Raw genomic sequence first — 21,003 nt, 5'->3', positions numbered from 1 at the left:
CCGGGGTTCGGGATGCGCGACAGCGCGAGTGCCCGCTGCGGAGCTGGCGGTCCCCGGGGCCGCGCCGGCGGAGCCGCTGGAGGCGGGGCGGGCGGGCGGGGCCGCGGCGTGCGGGGCGGCAGCGCGGGTGTGAGTGTCGCTGCTGCCCCCGCCCTCCCGCCGCCGCCCCGCCCTCCCGTCCGGCGGCGGAGCCGCACTCCAGACCCAGCGCCGGGCGGAGCGCGGGGGAGCGCCGGGAAGGGGTGGCGGGGGAACGAGAGGAGGAGCAGCGGCGTTCACGCCAGCCCGCAGTACCCCGCAGCACCCCAGCGCACGGCCCCCGGTTGTGTGCAGGGCTCCGGGCCGCCGTGGGTGGCGGGTCCCGCGGGAGGGAGCGGAGCGGAGCGCAGCCCGTGTGCGCGGGGGGCATGGGGGTCCCGCGGCCGGAGCAGCCGGAGCGCGGGCAGCAGCGGCGGCCGCGGCAGCACCAGGTAAGGAGCGGCGCCCGCCACCGCGTCCGTGCCCCGCGGGCGTGCGAGTGCCTTCCCTCCCGGGAAGGGCTCGGGAGCACTTCAGGGAAGGGGGTGCTGTGAGGGCAGACCCATCTCTTCTTCCCTCAGGTGCCTTTGGGAAGGAGGCTCGGCTTCTCCGGTCTGCGCTGCAGGACGGAGGGCTGAGGGGGGTGGGAAAGCAGCGGGGAGGCGCGGGCCCCACTTCCCTGGCGGCCCCCCGTCCCCAGCGGCACCCCGGCCTCGCCCCGGCCGCAGCCACCCCGCCCCGGCGGGCTCCGTGTGGCGGCCGGGGCGACTCGCTCCCGCACGTCGCCTTTATACATAGCGATGCGATCCGCCCCGTGGAGAATGGCCGCGGGGGCGTCCGCCGGGTCGCAGTCACCTGCGGGGCGCTTCTGCCGCCGAGTGAGGCAGCCCGAGCCTCCCGCTCCTCTCTCCGAGTCTCACTCCAAGAATAATGGCAATCGCGGAGTAAGTTTGCCCGGATCGGACATCTTTGGGGAGAGCTGCTGCTCAGAGCGGGCACGGTGCAGCGGGGACCGCCCAGCGCTTGGGGTAGCAGAGGAAAAGCCTCTCCAGCCCGTGCAGTTTCCTTAAATGATTTAAATCCGCCCCCCCCCCCCCTTTTTTTTTTGCTTGCTGGATGCAGGGCGCAGGCTGCATCCTTTTGCACTCTTTGTTATCTTGCTATCTCCCAGAGCTGTTCAGGGGTCCGTTCTCCAAAGTTGACGTTCGGTTTGTTAAATAGCAGCGAGCTCGGCTCAACTTTGCCTCGGATTTGATGCTGGTGGCTTCGCAGCCCTTGTGTGCTGGGCGGCAGGGCTCGGCTGCGCTGTGCGAGCCCCTGCGAATGGGGAAGTAGCGTTACACAGCCTTGACAAAGGCAACTCCGAAGCTGACAAATCTCAGATATGGCTGTTAAGGTTCACGAAGTAGGTCAGTAAACTACCTTAGTGCTTGGTGCTGCATTATTTTAATACATCGGTAGTTTGAATACTTGCTTTCAGCCTCGTTTCTAGAGGAAACGAGTTTTATTTTTTTTTATGATGCAAAAGACATGCAAAGTTAGAGAATTGCACATGTAAATTTTCCCGAGCTCTTTTGTGCGCAGTTTTCACTTCTGAAAGTTAACACTAGATGGCTTTCTTATATCAGCTATCCTGCAGGGAAGGAAAGCATGTAATCTGTCTCTGCAGCCTGCTATTTCTGTGTTTGTCTATTTTATTTTTTTTTTTTCACGTGAATAGTAAACTATCTTCTGGTCAGTTCTGCACCGATGAGACACGAGCAGATCTGAAACTTGCCTACTAGCTGACAGAATTTGTTGTTTTGATTAGCTTATGTTGCCTCTTTAGACTTTATTTTACATGTGTGTTACTAATATCTAAAGAAAGTTTGTTTAGTTGGAAGGTAACTCTGCATAATATTTACATTGCTATAAAGGAAAGCAGCTGGATAACGCAGGATGTTTGAAAATGGGGAAAAACACATAATTCAGTCTCAGTTGTTATTTAGTTTGATGGATTTATTTTAAATGGGACCGTAGTGCATTAATATTGTCTGTTCAGCTATTTTCCCCCTAGATTCTGAACCTAGATACCTTAGACTGAAACGTTTTGGAATTGGATTCAGAAACATAGTGCTTCACAGCCTGCTGGATATAGAAATGCCTAGACTTGATGCCTTATTACTGTGTTTCTTGTGTTTTTACAAAACTGTGCCTTTTGTCAGTGGGAATGTATTATTTGCCCTCCATTCGCTTCTTCAGTGGTGGCTCTGAAATTCTTAAATCTTCAAATTTGATCTTTGAAATATCTTGTATTATTAATGCAAACATGTTTAAATCATCAAGAGCTCTAATGCATTATAGATATTTAAACATCACTTAGGGTCCACAACAGTTGATTTATAATTCATGTAGCATTCATATAAAGCTAGATTTAGAGAGATCTCTGAATGTATTGTCTTGGTTTTGCATGCCCAGTGGGTTACCTTAGCAGGTCATGTAGCACTTAGATGGAACCAGAAGGAATGCTTGTAAGGATGCCAGACTGTTTCACCAATCCTGTTGGATCAATTAAAGATCATTTCATTCATATATGCCAAGGATATAATGTGGAGCTTAGAACTAAACAAAACCTCAGTTCTTTGTAGCTGGTATTTGCTTACTGTACATATCAGAGTATTTTTAAAGGTTCATATTTCATTTTCCTGAAAGAAAGATAATATGGTCTTCTTTTTGTAGGCATTTATGACATGCCATTACTCAAGTGCATTGTGAAATATTCTTGCAAATGAAGAGAGTCAAATGAGGAACTAAGCAAAGCAGTGGTCAAACAGATGGCAAAATATTGTCCTCAGAGTAGAATTTTTTTTGTATTAGGTAACATAATTTGTATCTGATTCTTGAAGATGTTGCCTCTTGCAAAGTTAAGATCAGCTTCAGTTTATTTCTTTATTTTCAGCACAATTTTCATCCTTTTGTGAATCTGGACAGTTAATGAAGTTTGAGGCTGCCCCTCATAGTCCTTTTCAACCCTGGTTTTTCTACCTGAATTTTGAGAGAAGAGTGTGAGGACTGTCTACCAAATCAAATAATCCAATAGGAAGAATTTATAAGGGAATTTGTATTTAGTAGATTGAAAAGTATGTTTCACAGTTGTTTGTTTGTTTGTTAAACACTGGTTGTTTACATAAATTTCATTAAGGATAACATTAATTCCTGATGACGTTCAGTGATGGTGTCATACGACTGGTTAGATTTTTAAGAATTGTGAGGATTTCACATGAATAGCTGTCTTTTATTTTTCTTTTTTTTTAGTTTGTTGTGAAAGAGCAAACTTAAACATCTGATTTATCCTGACAGAAGTAAATGAGAGAGAACCTGCCTTCCTTTGTAGTAAAGCACTGACCCCAGATTTGAAGCCACTTTGAGGCATAATTGAACGAGCAGAAGATTGAAAAGGATTATTATAATTGGTGATACTCTTCTAGTTTTTAGTTAGACAGGACAGCAGTAGGCAGAAATGTCACTGTGATTAGTTTGCACCATAGTTCTTGCTAGAAGATATGTATGCTCTTGTTTGGATCATGAAACTGTAATTACATCAGCAGTTAGCTACTCAGGATTTATAAGTGGATTCTTCTGGTTTTCTGGAATTTCTTAAATAATGAGCAGTGCATACATAATTAAAGTTTTTGTTTAAAAAATGTCTTGGATCCTTATGGAGTTAGTGTTCTGAACATGTAATAAATGTAAGCAGCTGCTGTCCCATCTTTTTGGACATGCAGGCAAACAGCTTCATTGGATTTGATGCTTGTAAAACATTTTAAGAATTGTAGATGTTTGAAATGAAGTAGGCATTTATTTTAGTGCTGTTAACTGGGGATTCTGTGTTACTTTGGAAAAAGACCTGTAACTACTTTTTCTGTTTTTTTTTTTTTTTTAAGCTGTGACATGCAATGTAGAAAGATACCATAGCTATTTTTTGAAAGAGAGGGAATGTAGAAGGAGGCTAGAGGAGCAGTAGTAAATTGGTTTCCTCAGCTGGGAGGCTGGAAGGTGGCAGTAGCTGAAGTTGTCTGGCTGCCCCTCCCCCTCGGCAGCTCAAGTAAAATTCTGAGCGCAGGACTTGGAGTTTTGCCATTGACTTTGAGTCTTTTCTTATATAATGTCTTCATTTTTTGTTCTGGATCCTGCAGAGCCGCATACCCAGCTCTGCAGATATTTGTGCAATGCTCCTGTATTGTTTGCTGTTTGTTCTTTCCTCCCCCTCTGCCTGAATTCTCACTGGCGTAGTGGCTGTGGATTGTGATAATGCCTGCCTGCATTTATGTGTATCATGTGTCCTCTAACATAAATCCCATCAAATTGGTTTCACATAACTTACACCTGAAAAGTCATATTGTGGAATACCTATGCTTCAAAGACTGCCTAAAAGACTAAAGATACAAAGCTCTCATAAAACTCATCAATTTGCCCTTCCATTTTCCTTTAGCCTCACCAACTTTTTTTTAAACCTGATACAAACTGTGGTGAAATGACAGAACCATTTTACAAATTACAAGAACAGCAGATTACAATACTTAAAATGTTTTTATTAGGAAAGGTACTCTGAGAACATCAGGCATTCTGTGGCAGGTTAATTTAAATGGAATAAAATGTCTTTTAATACCTCGATACAATTTTTCTAGTGATGTGGAATTTTTTTGGTGTTTTGTTTTGAGTTGCCTTTTCTTTTTTACACTTGTTTGTTCCATATATATGAGATGGAAAGGAGTTTCTGCGCCACTCTGTATTCCATTTTGGATTTTTACAGTCACTTCAGTCAAATCTGATAAATTGTGAAGGGATGTGACAGTGAAATGGCAATTAAGGTGAATAAGGGTGGAGTGAAACATTCTAAAGTATGTGTTATAAGTGCACATAGTGTTAAAATATTTTTTGCTAGTTTTTTCCCTTTCATGTGGGGGAGTAAAAAGAAGTACTGAAATTAATGCACAGTTAGCAAAATAGTAATTGCAAAAAAGCAGCTCCATTTCCTATATTTTGTGAAGAAGGTGTTTGTGGAAGATAGGACATTTCAGTCAGTTAGGGTTTTTCCAGGTTTGTTTTGATTATTTTTTCAACCTGAGAGTTGCAAGTTATTTAATCATTCTTCTTCTCTGGTTGTTCTCATTTGTGGCCTTCTGTTCAAAACTGATTACTTCCTACTTTTAGACACCTAAAGTGCATTCAAGGAAAAGAGCACTCCACTGCTTCTTGTGTTTTTCTGGCTTCTCAGCACTGAAAAGAAATACCTGATATGTTTTAGCTTGAAACACCATTGTAATACTAGTGTGACACAAAGTGGAAAAATAAGTGTGAGGAGAAAAAAAGACCAGAAGAGTGTGGCTGTGTCTGTTTATGCATTCTCATGCCTCATGTGCATATCATCAACAGTGTGTAAGTAAGCATATGTATTTTGCTGTGCTGGTCTTGCTTATTGCACTGCCAGCTGCTCTTGAAGAATTAGGAGCAGTTTACAGTGATCAGGTTGTCTGTAGTGTTCTGCTGTAGTAAAGCAAGCCTTGGTTTTATTTTGTAAGGTTGTCAGGACAACAGCTTATTATTCTTGCTCCTTTTGGTGTTTCCCTAAAGCAATGAAGGGAGCTTTTTCAAAGGCAGTGGCTGCCTTGCCTCACTGGGCTGCAGGATTGCCAGCTGTGATTTGGGTTCAGCAGGATGCTCTGGGTTTGTTGTGAAAAATTCTAATTGATGATGAATGCAAACCCAGTGTGAGAATAATTTTTCTTCATTGGACTAATGTGAAACAACCCAGTGTATTTACAAACCCATGTCCTATTTTCTCCACAGTATTGTCATTAATCTTCTGTTCTCTTCCTTCTGAGGCTCAGAGAAAAATGTTTGAAATTTGGCAGTATGGAACTTGTGATAAGAGTTGAGACAAGGTAGGAATTAGTTTAAAGCTATGTTGTGTCAGTGTGCTACAGTCTGACGCTGGAGGTAACAAGTGAAATCAACTGGGGTTTCTGTTAGGTTGAGTTTGTGATGTTTTTGACAAAAACATGAGATAACTTGGTGTTCAGTGATAAGCCACACAGTAACTGTTGAGGTGTTGGCATTTTGAAGAGCTACTGTTCTGTTCTTGTTACATGGTAAATTAGAAAAAGAATGTATGTTGTTAAATACAGCAAGCTTAATAGCTACAAAGTCATTCTCTGAGTATGGTCATTTTATGTAAGAGGTGCAAGTATTTTCAACTTTTAGATTCTTGGGATCTTCAGGTGTGGGAAACTTGTTAAGATGTACAGCAGGGAAGGTCACATGAAGAAAGCTTTTAAATAGCTGAGGATTTAAAAATTTTTATTTCCTAATATGCTAAAACATGAGACTTATTTTAGCACTTACATAGCCTCCTTTATATTATTATTATAGAGGGATTTTTTAGCTTGATCCAAGTTCTTTGATCTGGGTTGAAGTGTAGTAGTAATTAAGTGATGTCCAGGTACTTAAAATCCTTTTATCAAAACTGTAACCTTTTATTTCAAGTTCCCTTTTCAGACAGCTGAAACAACAGTCCATTCACAAAATAATTTGGCAAAGATACACAGGCATCTGCATTCAGTTCTGGAAGCTGCCTGGCAGAATTAGAAACTATTGGAAGAAACCTGTCAGTGTTCAAAACATTTTCTCCCTTGTCTGGCTACCATTTTTTTGAGAACAGGTATTCCAGAGGTGGGTGTCGTCCTCCTCTCAGATCTTCTGCTGTTTCCATCCCCTCACCCCAAACTTTTCTTGGTATCTTCATACATGTCTTTGAATCACACAATCTTGTTTGCATAGGAAGCCATTTCAAAAAGGTTATTTTTAGAGTTGTTGAGATGAGGCGGAGTAAATACAGTGATTGGTGTAATCCATAACAGTGTGTGAGCATGTTTGCTCAGTTACACTTCTTTAAATGTAGGATTTGAGCAGTTTGTTACAAGAAGTGATCAGAATAGATGAGCTTATCTAAACTGGCCAAGAACTGTACAGGTGGTTGCTCAGAGTGCTACACTGAAAAACCTCAAATACAAATTGAGCTCAAATATTTTTTGTATAAGATGAAGTTTCTACTGATAGAGCAGAGGGTTTTACTGACATTCTGAGCCAGGCTGCTTAACCTGGACCCCTGGAAATCATTGCCTCTGGTGGAGATTGCTGAGTGAAGTTTCATTAGTCTGTGTGCTTGTCAGATTTGGTAATTTTGCTAATGTCTGCTTCTCTCACACTTGGAATGCTTTGTGCTTTTTCTCTGTGGTTGTTTGATCTTTGAAATGAAGTTTCTAGGAGCATAGCTACCCTTGAAACTTTATCAGATGCTGAGTCAAATAGGCTCAACAAATCTGGAGGTGGAGGGAGGTATTGCACTGTATAACTGCCTTGTTTCCTTAGGAAATAAAAATTGGTGATCATTCTTTCTGTTATACTGATCTGCCGCAAATAGATACCACATTTGGAAAGTGTTTTGGTTTTACTTTGTATTTTATTGCTTTTTTTTTTAAAGTATTGTTACATATATAAGATTACATTATAACTATCGATGTACAGAGTGTACCTCTGCCTGGTAATGGGTGTACAAACTGTGTCTTTGTATGCACAAGTTGCTAATTGAGTATCTACCCTTGCTTTGTGGGGCTGAGTGTTAAAATAGAGTATTTACATATATACATTATAATAATTCTTTCTCCTGGGAAAATAGATGCTTAATAGTAATGATTTTCTCTTTCTTATGTAGGCAATACCCAACAGTATCAATATTCCTATACATCCATTTTCCAGTGTTCAGTATGCCTGTAGGTCAGAGGTGTTTAAAGTTGCAAGTTAGAGATTTTATTTTTTTCTATGTCAGCTGTCTCAATTGAATTTCTCAGTGCAGTTGTATGTATTCTTTATGGCAGCTACAGTAATCACTGCAGGGAAAGGTAATAGTAAGAAATATCTAAAAATCTGTTAGGTATTTGTCTCTGTGACTTAACAACCAGTTATAAGAATGAAAAAACTCCACAGTTATAAGAATGAAAAAATACTCCACAGTATAACCCATTCTCAGCAAGTGTTGTTTTCTGTGGGTAGAGATTTGCTCAACTAGAAATCCCATAAGTAGGGGTCAATGTATCTGTGGTATAGGTGTAATATAACTGAATCAATTAAATTGATAAATAACTTTAAACTTCGTTTTAAGAAATTATTTGTTTTGATTTGTTTGTTACAGTGTGAAGACTTTCCTATTTCATGACTCATGTATAAGGTGGATAATGACTTTAGGTTTCCTTGGTTGGGTGATGAAATTAATTTTTATTTTCATGGACTGTATTTACAGATTTTGAAACTTAAGCACATTCATCATGTATGTTTCATATGTAAACGTATTTTTCTTTAGTCATATGTTTTCTTCCTTATTAGGAAGAAATCTACTGAAGTTGGTTTTGTGTTCAGTTTTGTTTTCTTTTTTTTCCTTAAGCAGTAATTAAAATAGCCTTGTGTGAAGTTTCTGAGCATCTTTTATATACTTATTTTTAGTCATGGGACCTTTTTGTATACTCCTGAAACTGTAAATGCCATCAGATCAGATTTAATGTTGCATACGGCAGTTGGACCATCATTTATCTTCAGTTTATCCAGGCTTTAAGCATGATTGTCAGGCTCAAAACATCGCACTTAGTGGTTTGTATTCCACCTGGAGACGAGTTACATGAGGAGTACTGTACTGGGACCTGTTTTGTTTAGTACCTTGATCTGGAGGAAGAGATGAAGTGTATTCTCATCAAATTTGCATGTGACATCACGTTGTGGGAGTAATTGACACATGTGAGGACAGTGCTCTGCAGCTGAGAGAGGCTGGTGGAATGGACCCCATGACATTCCACAAGGATAAATGCGTCTTCGTACCCCTTGGCACAGGATGGGCTGGGGAGTGACTTCCTGGGAAGAGACCTGCACATTGTGACACATGAGCCAGCATGTCAGGCTTCACTGCCAGTGACAAATGCCAGCAGCATGCTAGGCTGGATGAGCAGAAGCAGAGCCAGTGGGTTGCCAAAACTCAGTATTCTTTAGGCCACCACTTTGGATACACCCATCCAGTTTTGGTTCCCCAAATAGATTGAGTAAATGGAATCTAATTTGTTGGAAAGCCAGGAAAATGAGGGGTTTAGAGCATGTAAGGAGAGGCTGAGAGAAATGGCTTTTCACAGCCTGGACATCAGAAAGCTCAGGGGATGCATACCGCACAAGGTGATACCTGAGAGGTTATCAAGAACACATGTCAGGCCCTTCACAGGGGTACATGGCAGGAGGAACAGAGACAGTGGTCACAGCCTAAAACAGGTGAGGTTCTGATTTGGCACCTGCAAATAAAATTCACCCTAAGGACATTGAGGAGCTGGAATAGGTAGCACAGGTTGTAAAATCCACATCCTTTCCATATTTTTTAAGACTAAACTGGGCAAAGCCATAAGCAAGTCAGTCTGAATACAGAGCTGTTGTGGCTTCCAGTGTGAGTTAATCTATGAAATATCACAACATTTTTTGGGGTTATCAGTTGCTCTGATAATTGAGAATTTTAGTTGCTATTCCAGCACACTGTGATTTCACTTTATCATATTTCAGAATTTGTACAGAATATTTCTCTATTACAATATTGTGAAGATCTTTCTACAAGACTCCTTACGGTCTTGCATTATAGGCTCATATTGTATATTCTTCGTTTAGAATTCCCAAATAAATTATTGGCAGTTAAATACTTTACAACTCTAGAACTTAACAATAAAATAAATGCTTGAAGACAATAGCATGTCCTCTCAGGTTTGGCTTCAGATACACTTTGCTGACTTTGTCACTGATTAAAACATGTTTAGCAATACTAGAATTTGTATGTGTGAATTTCTATTGAGCAATTCCATTGGATCCCTTCCAAAAGATTGTTTTAATGTTAAGGAACAGGATATGAATTTGAAATTGGCTCTCAGCAAGTCAAACTTAGATTTGTATTTTGTTCTTTTGCTTTGGCTACTAATTTTAGTACAATGAAAATTGTGATAACCCATGCTAAAGGTACCCATGTGGCTGGGGGAAAAAAAATCTGTGATTTGTTTGAGTATTTTAAAGTACAAATTAAAATGGTTCAGTTCTGGAAACATCTTCTGTTTGCACTTTTAAAATGTTCACCCTTAACCTCTTAGTTTCATTAGCTATAAACAAGACCCAGCAGAACCCCGGAAGCTTGAGATGATTCCTGCTTTTTCTCATCCAGCTTCACAGTGGTTACACTTTTAAATATTTCTGTGTTTACCAAAGCATGAGCCAGACCTTCAGATCCCTGTTTTGGTTTTTGGAATCCATTTTATTAAGTGTTTAAAATTTCAGGTGTTTGTATAATATTCAGCTTCAGTATGAACAAGGTTGCAAATACATACTGAGATAATCAAAACAAACAGGAAAGGGAATGGAAAGAATTTCCTTTAGGGTAAAATTCCTTTAAGTGAAAATAACCATGATAGATAGTGCTTGTCAATTGGCAAGGAAAGCTGGGACTTGCCTTCTGAAGGTTTTATTTTGCTGAAAATGGAAGAACATGGAAAAGCTCAGTCAGCTTTTTAAACCATACTTTCAGCAAAAAAATGAATTCAAACATTAATTCTATTAAACTTATGAATCTCCAAAACTGTTGCATTAAGACTGATGATAGGTACAGATCAGTATCTTCAGAAACTAAAACCCTCAGAACTAACTCATTAGTGAATTTAAAAAGTGTGTTTATTGGCATTTTATTTTTGGAGCAGGACTAAGCTTTTGAGGGTTATCTCCTGATCTTTTCACTCAACAATATTTTGTTTGCATGATGGAGAAATTTTAGAGAATTTAAAATATATTTTTCATGAAGCTAACTCAAAATTTTGACCTTAACATAAACTGTGTTTCTAGCTCTGAATGCTACACAGTGTGACAGAACAATTGAGAAATGGAAGCTAAAAAGAACACTGCTGAAGCTGATGTGCTTTACAAAATTTTAAGGTGAATATTTGAGAAGAAAGCAAATAGTAAGATGAAACAAAGTTTTTGGAGTAAACACTTATTTCTCAGTATTCAGGAAGTAAATATTTTCTCTAACTTGTTATGACTTGGACAGAATTATAAAAATACTGTGTCTTCATTTTTTCAAGCTCACTCAAATGGAGTTGAGTAATCTGACACATGATTACTCAATGGGAAGGGTACTTAAACAAACAGAACCCATCAAATCCCCCACACTATTTAGAAAAGTGATTGAGAATTGTTGTTCTGCAGGTTTAAAAGCATTACATTAGCTGCACCTACTTTGCTCTTTAGGTGTTTTTTTCAGGATTTTTTTCATGTTCAGCTTGAGGTGGAAAAAGTGCATATTCCTTGGGCTGTCCCCTCTTCTATCCTCCCTTTTCTCCTCATGAAGGCAGCATGGCTGTTACATAAAATCTTAATGGAATGATCACAGAACGCTATCTTGTAATGGTGACTTTTTCAATGTTTAATTTTTATGGCTTTTGCTTGCTATAGTAGTTTGACTTACAGATTTGATCACATACCAGTGTTTTGGTTACTTGCACAAAATAAAAACACAGCTCGCTATATCTGCTTTGTATTTTTCTATTTCTGCACTGGCTTTTTTTGTTCTTTTAAAGTAGCTTTCAGCAAAATTGCAACTAATTGCCAGTAGCCCAGCTGATTTATAGCAACAACATAAAAATTGTCATAGTCAAGCTGACCACAATAAAACCTTGCAGTTATGAGATATTTTGAAACCTAAAATCTGAGCTTCTAATAAAATGTTTATGGCCTTCAACCTTTTTGGCAATAAATTAAAACCCAAGAAATCTGTTTAGAATGCATTTTTTCCTTAAACTGTAATGACATAATTTCTACTCTAATACTTTTCGCCTCCCACATGGAGTCTTTCATTCTGCAGTAAAAGTTTTCATGCCCTTCACTTGTGCTCTATTCTGTCTCCCACACCCCTCTACTGACTTGCCATTACCCCCTTGTGGAACAAAAAATGACTTTTCTTTGCTTAGAAAGCGTAGGCCTGTGTGGTACAGCTGCACAGCTCACTGAAACCCTGGGTGGTTTACTGTCCCCAAAGGGGCCCAGTGTGTGGTTTATCCCTGTGGAGGCTGGGGGCAGAGCACACCTCCTGGTGAAAGACAGCTGGCTGTCAGCTCCTGGGCACCTTCTGGCTGGGAAGTGTATGCTCAGATTTGCATCCTACCCATAAGGTTTCCCATTTATTGCTGCCAAGAGGATGTGCTCTCAGCCCCTGAGTAGTCCAACACCACAGGTTGTCCCTTGACCACTGGCAAATTGGTGAAGTTCCTTTTCCAGCTGTGCATTTTAAAATAATGGAGCATGACGTAGAGGAGTAGATGGAAAGTGTTTTTTAGACATAGAGAGTGTTCTGTCCTTTCAAACAACTTGGGCTTTAAACAATTTTCTATCTCAGCAGTTAGAGGAAATAAAAACTCTGCAGGAGGTTCCAAAGACTAGAAAGTCTGTATATGGTTCACAAAGGTGGTGGTGGAGGAGGGGGCTGGAGAGGGATTGTTTATTTAATGGACTTCAAATGCCTGAATACTTTTCAGGATACAAATCTTGTCATTTTCATTTTTCCCCCCTCTTTAATACCTATAGGACTAGCACCTTTTATCATACAGATGAAGTAATCAAATGAAACAACTATGTGATGTTTGAGTATGGTGGCAATGAAAACCTCTTGAGCTTCTATGTCATCAATATTTTAAATACTTTGACAGAAAGATTTTGTCTCATGTAGAATCAGGGTTTTTTTTTTAACATCTTGCCTGAAACATACATTTAGTATATATACTCTGGTAGTTGTTCATAAATTTAATGATAACTCTGATATACTTGACAGAAATAGCTTCAATTTTCTTTTTTCTTCTCTTTTATGTGACTACCATAGCCTCTGGTATGTTTTAATATTATGTTTGTAATCAAAGATGAACGATTTGTAGAACTTCCACTCTGCAAGTACACAGAGTAACAAAGTTAATAAAGATGCCATTATTTTATTAGAAGAGTTGATGACAGTAATGTTTAAGAGGCAATAAGGTATATGGCAATGTTTTCTGAGAAGTTAATATATTAACAACAGTTTCTCTCCACAAACTGATGGGTGTGGAATAAGTGGATATTTGTGCTTTCAAGGTGCTCTTGAGGGGGGTGAGAAGACCAAGTGAATAAAAACACATGGGAAATATGAAAATGTTAATAATTTATACAAAATGCTCTCAGTTTTTGCTAGATTAAAATAATTGTTCATCTGAAAGAAAATAAATCACTTCAAGTTTCATTGTTATACATTAAGCACTAGATTAGATAAATTTAGGTGGTGGGTTTGCATTTTTTTCCCTTGTATTAAAATAATGCCATTCAGTTATTTCCTGACTGCTCTGTGATAATTACAGATGAAAGTGCAGCTCTGTATTTTATGATCATTGATATTTTGAGTAAAATATTTCAGAATTAGGGATTTATACCAAGCACACTGCAAGCTTGCTTTGTATGTCATTTTCCTATATTTTTTTCCAAGAATAATTTTCCATTATTATATTCTGAGCAGTTTGTAACAAAATGATGGTCTGTTTGTCTTGTAGTCCACAAGTGAGTAACTACTCTGCATGCCTGAACCTTGCAGCCTTCACAGAACAAAAAAACGTGTCTGAAACTTAACACTGTCTTTTGTGGTAGAGGGATATACGAGAAAAAACGAAAAACTTGCAAAGTGAGTCTCTCTTTGTACAGAACTGTCACTGCCCTGCTTGGCTGGTACAGATTCTTTTCAGCTGTCACTTTCAGTACAAAGGGGACAAAGCCTGTGCCTGGACTTACTCCCACTGTCTTAGTCTGATTTTTATCTAAAGCAGAGTCTGAGGCCTGCAAGATTATTGACCATTTGTCCCGTTGGAATGCCAAGGTCTAGAATTCTGACCTTTCTGTGTTTTCTAAGTTCATGGTCAGTTTTCAAAGTCTGTTTGTTTCAGTAATTAACACTAGATGCTATTTTTCTCATGTGGCAGGGGATAAAAAAATTTTCAAGCAAAAATATTCTGCTCTCTTCTTATCCAGAGTATATTAGATAGTATTTTATGTTCCTTTTGTTTCTTTGTTTCTTTTTATCTATACTTCTAAATGTAGGTTAACTTGTAAAGACTTTGGTTTTCTGCAGAAAGCAGTTGTGTACCTGATTTTTCTTAAAAGTGTGAGCTGCTTAAAAACCTTACAGGTGATAATCATGATTGAAACAAGAAATCCTGTCCCTTAGTGGGAAGGGAGAGGATGTGGTGGGTGATATTTAGGATATTTGTGATACAGGCAAAGTGTGTATACTGCAATTGAACAGTTGTCTTGAGCATGGAAAGAAATAAAACAACAGTAATGATCTTAGGCTGGGGAGTAGGGAAATCTTTGCTGCATGTGAGAGGGGTGAGTGGCTTGGGTGTGTATGCTTGGGTGCCTGTGCACACCTCTGAAATGCAGAAAGAGAAATAAGGCATAACTATGAGTGACTCTTTCATTGTCTGTTCCAAGTGGGTAAAAGAATCAAAACTCTCAGGTCTGAAACACGGCACTGGTGAGACTTCTGTTGTTGGTCTTGGGTTTATAAGTCAGCAGAAAGAGACAGTTGATCCTTGTCTCTGATGTTTATAATTCAGAATTTATTTTTTTTTATTTCTAGATGTCTATTCCTGGTAGAAATGTTATACTGTTTGGCTGCAGATTTTTATTACTCTTTCATTTTATTGCCGTTTTCAGCACGAAATAAATCATACAACCTTAATGAGTATAAATTGTTATACAAATATATAATTTTTATTGACATAAAATTATGTGGTGGCAAACACAGTTTTGAAATATTTGTAAATCAATATATTACTCCTGTCTTCTTCCTAGGAGCAATTGAAGCTTCATCATAGAAAGCTTTGTCTTTGTTTAGTTTTGATTCAATGGCTGAGATAAAGGATGTGTTTCTAGAACTTCAACAGCCTTGCAAGTTTGTTTCAAGTTAGGTTAAATTCCTCTGATTTACTGAATTTTTTAACAGGACCGAAAGCCTGTGCCCACAACAGCATGGCAGGCCAATGTGCTGGGTGAATGAGTGAGACTTGGTTTTGAGGCAGATGTGGCATGGCCTGGTGCCAAAGCCCTGCTCAGCCTTTACTAGGTGGCAGAATGCCTGTAATTAATGTTTGGGGGAAAAAAAATTTAAATTTAAATTAAAAATTAAAAAAAAAAAATTTAAAAAACACACATTGAGAGAATGTGTTGTTCTCTTTGTGTAAAAGTGGTAATTAATTTTCTATTACAGAAAAATTAATTTAATATATTGATATTATCCAAATGAGGCTCCTAGTTTTGTATTTTATTTTGATTTTCTTAAGTAAATGTGTCCAAAATCTGCTTAATCTTGGTTTATTTAGATGTAGATTAGGTCGTATGTGAATTGTGCTGAAATTTGTAAAATCTTAACTGGTGAATTTTAAGTTTAAGAGTGTAAATGCCTTTTTTAACACTGTTTTTATTGCTTTGATGTGTGCTGGTATCTAAACCATGTAATTGTGTGTAGAATTATGGGGAGAGGATTTGTCTTCTGGCCAACTTTGTTTTGTTCACTGCTGTCATAGGTGGCTATTACTCCTGTTTGTCAAATACTGAATATCTGTAACTACTCCACAGTTAAGTGCATTTGTCTAAGTTCAGAAGCAGATGGCCATTTTAAATACACAAACCCAGGGTCTATCCTACTGAAGGAGAAAAAACTACTGTATGTGGCACATGGAGAAGTGAAAATTTCATCCCTGCTAATTATTCAATAATTTAGATATGTTGTATTTTTTTTCCCCAGGCAGTAAAATCTGAAAAAAATTCCTGAAAAACACTGCTTTCACATATTTCTGGTACAGCAAACAAACCTGGCTCTTAGCAATTTTTTTACAGGAACCATGCTATTATCCATGCCTCTCTACATCTCTCTTCTTGTGCAATAATGCCTTTGGGAGGCTTCTGGTTTGATTGGCAGGCTGGCATATTTAGGCATGTCTGAAATACACACTGTGTTTTTTGTTCAGAACTGTACAAACTGTGCCATATTTGAAATAAGTTACTGAAGTCTCATCTGCAAGAACAATGACCTTACAAATTTAAACTGGAAAACCTGTACAATCAAAATTCTCTGGTGGTTTTTTGTAATAGAAGAGAAAAAGTATCTGTCAAACATAAATGGAAAAGGAATCAAAATGAGGTAATCTTGACCAGAGACTAAGCTAAAGTTTTTACTTAACTTTGGTTTTGCCATTCAGTAAAGAAAAAAGTTCTGGGAAATAGCAGTAGAGGTGGTAATTGTAATTGCCCACATTTGAAATGCTTTGTGAAGGAGACTTCACTGCACCAATGCCTGGGGGTTGAGGATAGAGTAGGAGAGAAACTCAACGAAACAAAAAACCCCAAACAAAACCAACAGCTTCCCCTGCCCCCCAACAGGTTATATCAATTATTTATTTAGTAACAGGTCAGGAACTTTGGATGAGTGAACTTTTCTTTTTTTGGTCATGCAAACAGAGTATACCCTACCTGGCCTGTAGTGTAAGTATATTGGGCTCTAGTTGCGATGGGAATCCAAAATGTAGTGAAAATGTTTCCTTAGTCAAAAGTAATCAAAGAATTAATTTGTAATTTTTTAGAGCATGTAAAGATCCAAGTCTCATTCCAACTTCCCAAAAATGTTTACTCAAATCAAAGTTGTTATATAAAATTCACACTTTATTGAGCTTCAATCTTTTTTTTAATATGAGGCAGCTACCATATCCTGAAACATCTGGTATTACAACCTTCAAAAGAGGTGTTCTTTCCAGTTCACTTAATGGGTGAAATGATTTTAGTCTATGTCAAACATTCTTTGACCTCTGTGTAACTAGAATAAACATGTACCCAAAAATCGGTCACCAAATTTTGCTCATCTCTGGATATAGATGAAAGTTATTTGGGATGCTGAAGGTTTTGGACTGCTTCCAGATTAGCCCCTCTTGACCTAAGAGGGGTAATGTTCTTTTTACAGAATATTGTAGTGTACATACCAGCTCAGGTCTTAGTATAGATTGAAAGAATCTCTGTTAAATCTTTCTCTTCTGTTGTGTATTTGCCTTGTCTGTTCCTCTTCATTTTGTGTTGTTTGTGTTTAATCTGGCCATAAACACCATGTAATGAGTGTTGACTATAAAAAGCAATGGTAGTAAACTCTAAGACTCATATTCTTGGAATGAATTTGATGACCAATTATGCTATTTTTACCTCTGATATTCTGAGGGAAATGGGAGACATTCAAATGCAGTTCTGGGCATTGTCAATCTTTTCAGTGCTGTTTCAGAGTTAAGGCTGGAAGAGGTTTCCAGAATTTTGAATAGGATTTTCAATCAAATGCGTGGGTTCAGTGTGTAAAGAATACACTATGAGGCTATAATTGAATGAAGAATTAATTTCCAAATTCTGCAAACTACTTTGTTTACAGTGCTGGGTATTTCAGTAGGAGAGCTGGATGAAATGCTAAAGATCTTGATTTATGCTAAATATCTAATTTTAGTCCCTGCATTTCAAGAGGGATGTTGAGAAACTGAAGAGCACCAAGAAGGGGTCAAAGGGCCTTGCTTGGAGAAAATGAGATGGCAGGAGAAGCTGACAGAGCTAGGCTTGCTCACTCTGACAAAGCAGCAGCTCCTGAGTAACCTAAGGGTCTCCCATAGATGCTTGAGGGTAGTTCCACAAAAGGATAGAAGTGAATTTTTTCCGCTGTCCCCAGACCGGCCCCAAACTCTGGTATGGTTTGTTGGGGTCCGAGGGAGGAAGCACACTGCCAGGAGGCCAGTACAGGCCCAGGACAGACTGCCTGGAGACATGGCTGCTTTTTCCATCCCTGGAGATCTTGAGCACTCAGCAAGACCTGGCCATGCCTTACCATTTCCATTCTGATGAGCAGAAGATTGGACTGCATGACTTCCAGAAGTGCCTCTCAGCCACTCCAAAACTTAAGATGATTAGATTTTTGTCCTTTAGCCCTTTTATTACCTCATTCTGAAATGACTGGCTCATGTGTCTATTTGAAAAAGCAAGCGACACTGTCAAAAAGCATATGCTACAAACATGAAGTCATTTACAAATGATATGCACAAAACTCTACTCTTGTTTTTGAGAGACAGTAATAATAAAAAAAATTCCTCTCCACTGATTGTATTTGAAAATCATCTTACTTTTCATGCTTGATGAAAACAGAGCTGATAAAGAAATGCTTTGGGTTTTTGCATAGTACTTAATATGTTACTTTCTACTCAAAAATGGCAAAAAAGTATTTTTCCACCTCAGAGAAATGCCAATGATAAATAAAGTATTAACCAGACCTATGGAAGCAATATAGAAAAGTATTCATGCTATTTCTGTGAATAGCATTCACAACACTGTGATATAGTTATGGGGTTTTTTCAGACCCATTTTATGACTTGTGAGTAATTTTTGTGTCTTTCCTGCTTTTAAGCTCCAAGTCAGCTGCCATGTTTCAGTTATCTTTAATTGAAATAGTCAGGTGCTACCTCATCATCCAGCTGATTTTTTTTAAATCTGCTTTTCTGTGGATGAAGCCAATAACTTCTGCCTTGTTTAGTAATTTCAGTTCCAGGCTGATAATTCTCCTTTATCGTTAATATTTTTAGCATACTTACGTTTATGATATTTCTATTTTTTTGTATTCAGGAGGTATCAAAAGCACTGCACATGTCTTACTGCTGTACTCTGAAAATGCACGGAATTCAAGAGCCCCTGTCTCTTCCATTGTGAGGTGTGGTCCTCAGCTTTGCTGTGGCTATACCAGACTACTCACATTTAAGCCCTTTATCTCTTCTGTGATTAAGTTTGGAATAATACAAAGTTGAAAATAAAACAAATCAAACAAAAAAACCCAGACCAAACGGACAAACGACACCAACAACAACAAAAAAACCAAAATAAAAAACCCAAAAAAACACACCAAAAAAACCCTAAAAAAACCCCCAACCAAACAACGAACAAAAGACTATTAGAGCTAAATGTTGAGCTATTCCTGAAAATAGCTATACTATTTAATCTCTCTCATCTATTGTATTTTCTATAATTAGTGGTCCAAACCTGATAATTGGTGGTGCCAGAATGGATATTGTTTCGTGCTCTCTTTGTGATCTTGCTTATTACATGCTTTTGCTGTGCTGTCAAAATGAGGTATTGCAAAGGGAGAAAAGGATGCCTGGAGCTGAACATTGTTTCATAGGAGAAAAATAAAGGTGGGAATGAAGATGATGTTAAAATTATGTATGGGGATAGCAGTGTGTGGAGTGTCATGTTCAAAGTACAAATGAGAAAGATCAAGCTCTATGCTTATTAACTTTCATTAAATATATATTCCATATTAATTGCAGATTTATTGCAAATAAAAAGACATCTGTGGAAATGATGGGCATTGTGGGGTGTTCTGTTCATTTCTGACAAAATAACTTTGATGTAAAGCACAGATCCTTTCCCAGTTAAAAAGTCAGTTCAGAAGGTAAACCTATCTCAAGATTACCTTTTCTGTTTTTGTAATAAGGAATGTTCTTTACCTGGGGTTATATTCTAAATGTGGTAGAGCTCTTTCAGGTCAGAGCAGGGTTAGTGGATTTTTTGTCATGTTCAGGATGAAGCTATAGTTGCATTTGAGTGTATGTAAGAAAATTCTGATAGCCTAAGGATAGATCTATTTATGCTGGCACTTATATTAGGGAGTGTGTCAGTTGTGTACATTTGCTGTTCACCTTATGTGTTTCTTAGCCAGTGCTCTTTGTTATCTTTCTCAGAGAAAGGATCATCCAAAATTGCAGGTTCTATAAATAATTATTCTCAGCAGTCAATCTGAGACTTAAGCAGACAAAAGATGAATGGAGATTGCTTTTCAAATTAGTGCTGCTGTGTAATTAATTGTGCTTAATTAGCAAATCTTTCTTTAAGTATCCACAGTGCAGTGATGTAATTTGTTTTCCCAGGTAACTGATCACAAAATATGGAAAGCTGTTTTTAACAAACTCCAAGTAATTGCATGTTTCAGTGGAAGTGCTTTGATTGAAACAGTGGTGATTTATCTGATGACCCTCAGTCTGTCTTGGGCCCCTCCAATCCTTCCAGCTGGCTTACTGTTGCTTTAAGATAGGAAATGGGTGTTTGGGCAGTGTGCTCACTGGTAAATTAATTTTGTTCCCTGTGCAGCTCAGCTAGAACAGTTTGGAAGTGCATCCACTGGGAAGGCATCCCTCCTTTGCTGCCTGTACAGGGACTGGTACGTAGAACTAGGAACAGCATTTACTGTGATGGGGAAATATCTGTAATCTGACCTGTAGCTGGTGAGGTTCAGCCAGCCTGGATCAAATAAGGTGTCCCTTCCTCAGAGAGGCAAATATAAGCTTGTGATAATATTTTTATATTTTATATAATTTTATATTGTGACAGCATCTGTGATAGGTGTGTTGTGATATTATGTAATAAAGTTCTCAATTTCCTTTTGAACTGGGTGATATGTGTGGCCTGTAAGAAGATTAGTGCCCTCACGTGCTTGACTTCTTTTAGAATTTGAGTTTTCCACACACCAGTGGGAAATAGAGAATTACAGCTCTTAGAGAGATGAATGTAATTCTTACTATGGTGGATGTTGGTATTTCTGAAACTGAAAAACAAGTGTACAAACAGAGATGCCATACATCTTGAACGAACACAAGTTATTTTTCATTGTCCTTGTCCCTTTAGTTTAGAATATAGAGTTCAAGTAGGATCTGTTGCTAGGGAATTCCATTCTGGGTGTTAAATGGACATTGTAGCATTGTGGGCAGCCTTGGTATTAAAATCAACTACCTTGTCAGAAAAGGGAGGAGTTTG

At 38.7% G+C, this 21,003-nt stretch overlaps 1 protein-coding gene across 2 annotated transcripts in view; it reads left to right on the top strand.

The window, feature by feature from the left end:
- Window positions 1–241: 241 nt before the first annotated feature.
- Window positions 242–21,003, top strand: part of SIPA1L2 (signal induced proliferation associated 1 like 2) — a 124,682-nt gene continuing 103,920 nt past the window's right edge. For both annotated transcript variants that reach the window (XM_059468420.1, XM_059468419.1), the window contains exon 1: window positions 242–470. The gene's annotated coding sequence lies outside the window, so the exon portion shown is untranslated. The remainder of the gene's footprint in view (window positions 471–21,003) is intronic.

Source organism: Ammospiza nelsoni, chromosome 3 (genome assembly GCF_027579445.1).
Source record: "Ammospiza nelsoni isolate bAmmNel1 chromosome 3, bAmmNel1.pri, whole genome shotgun sequence".
Taxonomy (NCBI): Eukaryota; Metazoa; Chordata; class Aves; order Passeriformes; family Passerellidae; genus Ammospiza; species Ammospiza nelsoni.
This window is presented reverse-complemented; position numbering and strand designations above follow the sequence as displayed.